An 8,274-nucleotide genomic window follows, 5' to 3' on the forward strand; every position below is an offset into this window, starting at 1 on the left:
CGATCGGCCGGTCGTGCGCCGGCGCCCGCACGGGGCTCCGGGTCCGACCTCGTTAGGCCAAAGGCCGCCTTCACTTTCATTTTGCCTGCGAGTCTCGAACCACTCGACGACTCGCGCTCATGTTAGACTCCTTGGTCCGTGTTTCAAGACGGGTCGGGAGGGTGGCCGACGTGGCCACGGACCCCGAGCGCGTCGACGGCGCGCCACCGAAGCGACAGCCCGCCGAACACCGGCACTGCGTACAGTGCAGGCGAACGACAAGCCAGCCGAACGGCGACGGCCGCACACAGAGAGCGCGCGGCATTCTTTCCTCGATCCGCCGCCGGGCCGCACCGCCCGCGCGCTGTAACACCCCCGCCGGAGCGGAGGCCACCTTCGCGCGGGGACTTAGACCGACGGCAAACCGGTCGTGACCCGCGCCGGTCGCTAGTGCGCTGAGACGGTGCGCGAGCCGACTCGGCAGCGGCGCCTTAAGCGTCCGCGAACCGAGACGGCCCCCCCCCCCGCACCCAACTGAAAGCGAGCCGGCGACCTGACGGGCCCTCCCGTTTGCCTCTCAACGGTTTCACGTACTCTTGAACTCTCTCTTCAAAGTGCTTTTCAACTTTCCCTCACGGTACTTGTCCGCTATCGGTCTCGCGACCGTATTTAGTCTTAGGTGGAGTTTACCACCCGCCTTGGGCTGCATTCCCAAACAACCCGATTCCGAGAAGACCCGAAGCGGCCAAGGCAAGCGCCCCTATGGGCCTAACACCCGCCGTGGGACGAGGCCTCGATCAGAAGGACACCGGCGCTCGCCGTCAGCCGCACTGGGACTTCCGTACGTCACAACTCGGCGCGCTCGAAAAGCGCGAAGATTCGACGCTGGACTCTTCCCGGTTCACTCGCCGTTACTCAGGGAATCCCTGTTGGTTTCTTTTCCTCCGCTTAATAATATGCTTAAATTCAGCGGGTGCTCTCGCCTGAACTCAGGTCGTATGTGTCAAGCGGGCCGCTTCTTACACGGCCCGCTGGCATCGCAAGTCGTCGCCGCCGGCGCCGACCGAGCGCGTACCGTCGCCGCCTTGGCCCACGGTCGGTCTTGATCTTGTGACCGGACCGACCGAGCTGGACCCGCCCCTCGAACGTAGTTGAACACGTCAAGGGGCCGGCGGTGTACGGGACACGCGGTCGCGCCGAGAAAGCTCGGCGACCGCTTCAACTTGGGGCGACGCCCGGCCGTCTTCGCAGAGGCCAGGCGACGGCCCTCGGGTGAGGACGAACGCGACCCTGAGGCAGACGCGGTCCCGGGATTGACCCGAGACCGCAATTCGCGTTCAGAAGGTCGACGTTCAATGTGTTCTGCAATTCACATTACTTCTCGCACTTGGCTGCGTCCTTCCTTCATCGACTCGCGAGCCGAGTGATCCACCGTTAAGAGTCGTCCTCGACGTTTCACCCGGCGCCGAAGCGCGCGGACGTCACACTGTGGGATCGACCACGAAACCACCACCGACAACAACTGCACAAAAACACCAACAAACGGCGCCGAGCGACCGCCGGGCTGGGCCGGCGGCACATCGAGCGCGGTGCCCAGAAGCCACCATCGCACTCGGCTGCCTTGCTATGCCAACGTGTTACGCGTGTCGCACGGGGCGGAACCCCGATTGACGGCCGCCCTCTCGGCGGCACCCAAAGAAAATTAAGTGCGCGGTCGGCCGGGGCCTACCACCACTTTCGGTAATGATCCTTCCGCAGGTTCACCTACGGAAACCTTGTTACGACTTTTACTTCCTCTAAATGATCAAGTTTGATCGTCTTCTCGACACGCCGACGCGGCCGTTGCCAGCCGCGACGGGGCCGATCCAAGGATCTCACTAAACCATTCAATCGGTAGTAGCGACGGGCGGTGTGTACAAAGGGCAGGGACGTAATCAACGCAAGTTGATGACTTGCGCTTACTGGGAATTCCTCGTTCAAGGGAAACAATTGCAAGTCCCTATCCCAATCACGAATGAGGTTCAACGGGTTACCCGGACTTTTCGGCCTAGGTTAGACACTCGCTGCTTCACTCAGTGTAGCGCGCGTGCGGCCCCGGACATCTAAGGGCATCACAGACCTGTTATTGCTCAATCTCGTGTGGCTAAACGCCACTAGTCCCTCTAAGAAGTTAGACGCCGACCGAGAAGGTCGCGTAACTATTTAGCATGCCAGAGTCTCGTTCGTTATCGGAATTAACCAGACAAATCGCTCCACCAACTAAGAACGGCCATGCACCACCACCCACAGAATCAAGAAAGAGCTCTCAATCTGTCAATCCTACCTGTGTCCGGGCCGGGTGAGTTTCCCCGTGTTGAGTCAAATTAAGCCGCAGGCTCCACTCCTGGTGGTGCCCTTCCGTCAATTCCTTTAAGTTTCAGCTTTGCAACCATACTTCCCCCGGAACCCAAAGACTTTGGTTTCCCGGAAGCTGCCGGAAAGGTCGTCATGGTAACGCCTCCCGATCGCTAGTTGGCATCGTTTATAGTCAGAACTAGGACGGTATCTGATCGTCTTCGAACCTCTGACTTTCGCTCTTGATTAAAGAAAACATTCTTGGCGAATGCTTTCGCAGTAGTTCGTCTTCCGCCGATCCAAGAATTTCACCTCTAACGGCAGAGTACGGACGCCCCCGTCTGTCCCTCTTAATCATTACCTCGTGCTCCGAAAACCAACAAAATAGAACCGAGGTCCTATTCCATTATTCCATGCAACACTATGCAGGCGAACAGCCTGCTTTGAACACTCTAATTTTTTCAAAGTAACTTATCGGCCACCGCCGACACTCAGTCAAGAGCACCGACGGAGAACCGAAGGTGAGGCGAACGCAACCAGTGACACGCCTTGCGACGGACCGGTGGCGCTCGCCCAAAATCCAACTACGAGCTTTTCAACCGCAACAACTTTAGCATACACTGTTGGAGCTGGAATTACCGCGGCTGCTGGCACCAGACTTGCCCTCCAATGGATACTCGTTAAGAGTTTTAGGATGTACTCATTCCAATTACAGGGCCTCGTTAGAGTCCTGTATTGTTATTTTTCGTCACTACCTCCCCGTGTCGGGAATGGGTAATTTGCGCGCCTGCTGCCTTCCTTGGATGTGGTAGCCGTTTCTCAGGCTCCCTCTCCGGAATCGAACCCTGATTCCCCGTTACCCGTTATCACAAAGGTAGGCACGTAGCGTACCTTCGACAGTTGATAGGGCAGACGTCGTCGTCGTGATACGTCGTCGGTGCAGAGACCGTACGATCCGCGTGGTTATCCAGAGTCATCAAACGTCACAGGACGAACCCGGTCGGTTTTGATCTGATAAAAGCGCGCCTCCCGAAGTCGGCGCTTAATGCATGTATTAGCTCTAGAATTACCACAGTTATCCACTTCGCTTACGAGACCAAATAAACCAAGACTGATTTAATGAGCCATTCGCAGTTTCGCTTTACGAGAACTCGTACTTGCACCTGCATGGCTTAATCTTTGAGACAAGCATATCACTACTGGCAGGATCAACCAGATAGCTGCGACAGCTGCGCTCGGCCCTTGCTGGGCCGCCCGGCGCGTGCTCGTCGCATTCGTTTAAGACCGAGGCGATCGCTTGCGGCCGTACTCAGCTTCGACAGTCGCTGGCCGCGACGTCCACGCTCTCGCCGGCAGTGCCAGGCGGAGCGATTTGCGTTTTTTCTTTGCTCGCCCTCTCTCGGGCTCGATCCATTCAGTTTCGCACAAACAAGAGCTCTGCCGGCCGCCTGCAGCGGTGCCTAAAACCCGGGCATAACAACGCGACCGTTCTGCTAGGCCGACAAGCGCTCAAGCCAGACGCTCGATCGAACGCCCCCTACATATTAGTCGAGACAACGGCTCGCTCATTAGCATCGCGTTTGTACTTTACCTTTTTTCGGCTCGGCTTCTTTCGACGCCGATGCCGGCGACGCAGCACTCTCTCGCCCGCCAGCCACCGAGAGATGTGTGCGCTCCGACCGGCCCCGCACGCCGCTCTTTCTTGGCTCATTCGAGTTTACTGTCTTTCGCTCTAACATGCCTTACCTAGGGTTAGGTTAGTATGCTTGCACGTTTGTACTTTAACTTTTTTCGGCTCGGCTTCTTTCGACGCCGATGCCGGCGACGCAGCACTCTCTCGCCCGCCAGCCACCGAGAGATGTGTGCGCTCCGACCGGCCCCGCACGCCGCTCTTTCTTGGCTCATTCGAGTTTACTGTCTTTCGCTCTAACATGCCTTACCTAGGGTTAGGTTAGTATGCTTACACGTTTGTACTTTAACTTTTTTCGGCTCGGCTTCTTTCGACGCCGATGCCGGCGACGCAGCACTCTCTCGCCCGCCAGTTACCGAGAAAAGGGTGCGCTCCGACCGGCCCCGCACCGCTCTTTCTTGGCTCATTCGAGTTTACTGTCTTTCGCTCTAACATGCCTCACCTAGGGTTAGGTTAGTATGCTTGCACGTTTGTACTTTAACTTTTTTCGGCTCGGCTTCTTTCGACGCCGATGCCGGCGACGCAGCACTCTCTCGCCCGCCAGCCACCGAGAGATGTGTGCGCTCCGACCGGCCCCGCACGCCGCTCTTTCTTGGCTCATTCGAGTTTACTGTCTTTCGCTTCAACATGCCTTACCTAGGGTTAGGTTAGTATGCTTGCACGTTTGTACTTTAACTTTTTTCGGCTCGGCTTCTTTCGACGCCGATTCCGGCGACGCAGCACTCTCTCGCCCGCCAGCCACCGAGAGATGTGTGCGCTCCGACCGGCCCCGCCCGCCGCTCTTTCTTGGCTCATTCGAGTTTACTGTCTTTCGCTCTAACATGCCTTACCTAGGGTTAGGTTAGTATGCTTGCACGTTTGTACTTTAACTTTTTTCGGCTCTGCTTCTTTCGACGCCGATGCCGGCGACGCAGCACTCTCTCGCCCGCCAGCCACCGAGAGATGTGTGCGCTCCGACCGGCCCCGCACGCCGCTCTTTCTTGGCTCATTCGAGTTTACTGTCTTTCGCTCTAACATGCCTTACCTAGGGTTAGGTTAGTATGCTTGCACGTTTGTACTTTAACTTTTTTCGGCTCGGCTTCTTTCGACGCCGATGCCGGCGACGCAGCACTCTCTCGCCCGCCAGCCACCGAGAGATGTGTGCGCTCCGACCGGCCCCGCACGCCGCTCTTTCTTGGCTCATTCGAGTTTACTGTCTTTCGCTCTAACATGCCTTACCTAGGGTTAGGTTAGTATGCTTGCACGTTTGTACTTTAACTTTTTTCGGCTCGGCTTCTTTCGACGCCGATGCCGGCGACGCAGCACTCTCTCGCCCGCCAGCCACCGAGAGATGTGTGCGCTCCGACCGGCCCCGCACGCCGCTCTTTCTTGGCTTATTCGAGTTTACTGTCTTTCGCTCTAACGTGCCTTACCTAGGGTTAGGTTAGTATGCTTGCACGTTTGTACTTTAACTTTTTTCGGCTCGGCTTCTTTCGACGCCGATGCCGGCGACGCAGCACTCTCTCGCCCGCCAGCCACCGAGAGATGTGTGCGCTCCGACCGGCCCCGCACGCCGCTCTTTCTTGGCTCATTCGAGTTTACTGTCTTTCGCTCTAACATGCCTTACCTAGGGTTAGGTTAGTATGCTTGCACGTTTGTACTTCAACTTTTTTCGGCTCGGCTTCTTTCGACGCCGATGCCGGCGACGCAGCACTCTCTCGCCCGCCAGCCACCGAGAGATGTGTGCGCTCCGACCGGCCCCGCACGCCGCTCTTTCTTGGCTCATTCGAGTTTACTGTCTTTCGCTCTAACATGCCTTACCTAGGGTTAGGTTAGTATGCTTGCACGTTTGTACTTTAACTTTTTTCGGCTCGGCTTCTTTCGACGCCGATGCCGGCGACGCTGCACTCTCTCGCCCGCCAGCCACCGAGAGATGTGTGCGCTCCGACCAGCCCCGCACGCCGCTCTTTCTTGGCTCATTCGAGTTTACTGTCTTTCGCTCTAACATGCCTTACCTAGGGTTAGGTTAGTATGCTTGCACGTTTGTACTTTAACTTTTTTCGGCTCTGCTTCTTTCGACGCCGATGCCGGCGACGCAGCACTCTCTCGCCCGCCAGCCACCGAGAGATGTGTGCGCTCCGACCGGCCCCGCACGCCGCTCTTTCTTGGCTCATTCGAGTTTACTGTCTTTCGCTCTAACATGCCTTACCTAGGGTTAGGTTAGTATGCTTGCACGTTTGTGCTATAACTTTTTTCGGCTCGGCTTCTTTCGACGCCGATGCCGGCGACGCAGCACTCTCTCGCCCGCCAGCCACCGAGAGATGTGTGCGCTCCGACCGGCCCCGCACGCCGCTCTTTCTTGGCTCATTCGAGTTTACTGTCTTTCGCTCTAACATGCCTTACCTAGGGTTAGGTTAGTATGCTTGCACGTTTGTACTTTAACTTTTTTCGGCTCTGCTTCTTTCGACGCCGATGCCGGCGACGCAGCACTCTCTCGCCCGCCAGCCACCGAGAGATGTGTGCGCTCCGACCGGCCCTGCACGCCGCTCTTTCTTGGCTCATTCGAGTTTACTGTCTTTCGCTCTAACATGCCTTACCTAGGGTTAGGTTAGTATGCTTGCACGTTTGTACTTTAACTTTTTTCGGCTCGGCTTCTTTCGACGCCGATGCCGGCGACGCAGCACTCTCTCGCCCGCCAGCCACCGAGAGATGTGTGCGCTCCGACCGGCCCCGCACGCCGCTCTTTCTTGGCTCATTCGAGTTTACTGTCTTTCGCTCTAACATGCCTTACCTAGGTTAGGTTAGTATGCTTGCACGTTTGTACTTTAACTTTTTTCGGCTCTGCTTCTTTCGACGCCGATGCCGGCGACGCAGCACTCTCTCGCCCGCCAGCCACCGAGAGATGTGTGCGCTCCGACCAGGCCCGCACCGCACGCCGCTCTTTCTTGGCTCATTCGAGTTAACTGTCTTTCGCTCTAACATGCCTCACCTAGGGTTAGGTTAGTATGCTTGCACGTTTGTACTTTAACTTTTTTTGGCTCGGCTTCTTTCGACGCCGATGCCGGCGACGCAGCACTCTCCCGCCCGCCAGCCACCGAGAAAAGTGTGCGCTCCGACCGGCCCCGCACCGCTCTTTCTTGGCTCATTCGAGTTTACTGTCTTTCGCTCTGACATGCCTTACCTAGGGTTAGGTTAGTATGCTTGCAAGTTTGTACTTCAACTTTTTTCGGCTCGGCTTCTTTGGACGCCGATGCCGGCGACGCAGCACTCTCTCGCCCGCCAACCACCGAGAGATGTGTGCCCTCCGACCGGCCCCGCACGCCGCTCTTTCTTGGCTCATTCGAGTTTACTGTCTTTCGCTCTAACATGCCTTACCTAGGGTTAGGTTAGTATGCTTGCACGTTTGTACTTTAACTTTTTTCGGCTCGGCTTCTTTCGACGCCGATGCCGGCGACGCAGCACTCTCTCATCCGCCAGCCACCGAGAGATGTGTGCGCTCCGACCGGCCCCGCACGCCGCTCTTTCTTGGCTCATTCGAGTTTACTGTCTTTCGCTCTAACATGCCTTACCTAGGGTTAGGTTAGTATGCTTGCACGTTTGTACTTTAACTTTTTTCGGCTCGGCTTCTTTCGACGCCGATGCCGGCGACGCAGCACTCTCTCGCCCGCCAGCCACCGAGAGATGTATGCGCTCCGACCGGCCCCGCACGCCGCTCTTTCTTGGCTAATTCGAGTTTACTGTCTTTCGCTCTAACATGCCTTACCTAGGGTTAGGTTAGTATGCTTGCACGTTTGTACTTTAACTTTTTTCGGCTCTGCTTCTTTCGACGCCGATGCCGGCGACGCAGCACTCTCTCGCCCGCCAGCCACCAAGAGATGTGTGCGCTCCGACCGGCCCCGCACGCCGCTCTTTCTTGGCTCATTCGAGTTTACTGTCTTTCGCTCTAACATGCCTTACCTAGGGTTAGGTTAGTATGCTTGCACGTTTGTACTTTAACTTTTTTCGGCTCGGCTTCTTTCGACGCCGATGCCGGCGACGCAGCACTCTCTCGCCCGCCAGCCACCGAGAGATGTGTGCGCTCCGACCGGCCCCGCACGCCGCTCTTTCTTGGCTCATTCGAGTTTACTGTCTTTCGCTCTAACATGCCTTACCTAGGGTTAGGTTAGTATGCTTGCACGTTTGTACTTTAACTTTTTTCGGCTCTGCTTCTTTCGACGCCGATGCCGGCGACGCAGCACTCTCTCGCCAGCCAGCCACCGAGAGATGTGTGCGCTCCGACCGGCCCCGCACGC

General features: G+C 57.0%; 2 non-coding genes and 1 pseudogene across 2 annotated transcripts; all 3 read right to left on the reverse strand.

The window, feature by feature from the left end:
- Positions 1–976, reverse strand: part of LOC144430308 (large subunit ribosomal RNA) — a 3,662-nt pseudogene extending 2,686 nt beyond the window's left edge.
- A 288-nt stretch (positions 977–1,264) lies between these two features.
- LOC144430241 (5.8S ribosomal RNA) lies at positions 1,265–1,422 on the reverse strand. The gene has a single exon (XR_013479396.1). It is a non-coding gene; the product is annotated as a 5.8S ribosomal RNA (ribosomal RNA).
- Positions 1,423–1,720: 298 nt separating this feature from the next.
- LOC144430275 (small subunit ribosomal RNA) lies at positions 1,721–3,532 on the reverse strand. The gene has a single exon (XR_013479430.1). It is a non-coding gene; the product is annotated as a small subunit ribosomal RNA (ribosomal RNA).
- Between the last annotated feature and the right edge of the window lie 4,742 nt (positions 3,533–8,274).

Source organism: Styela clava, chromosome 11, assembly GCF_964204865.1.
Source record: "Styela clava chromosome 11, kaStyClav1.hap1.2, whole genome shotgun sequence".
Taxonomy (NCBI): Eukaryota; Metazoa; Chordata; class Ascidiacea; order Stolidobranchia; family Styelidae; genus Styela; species Styela clava.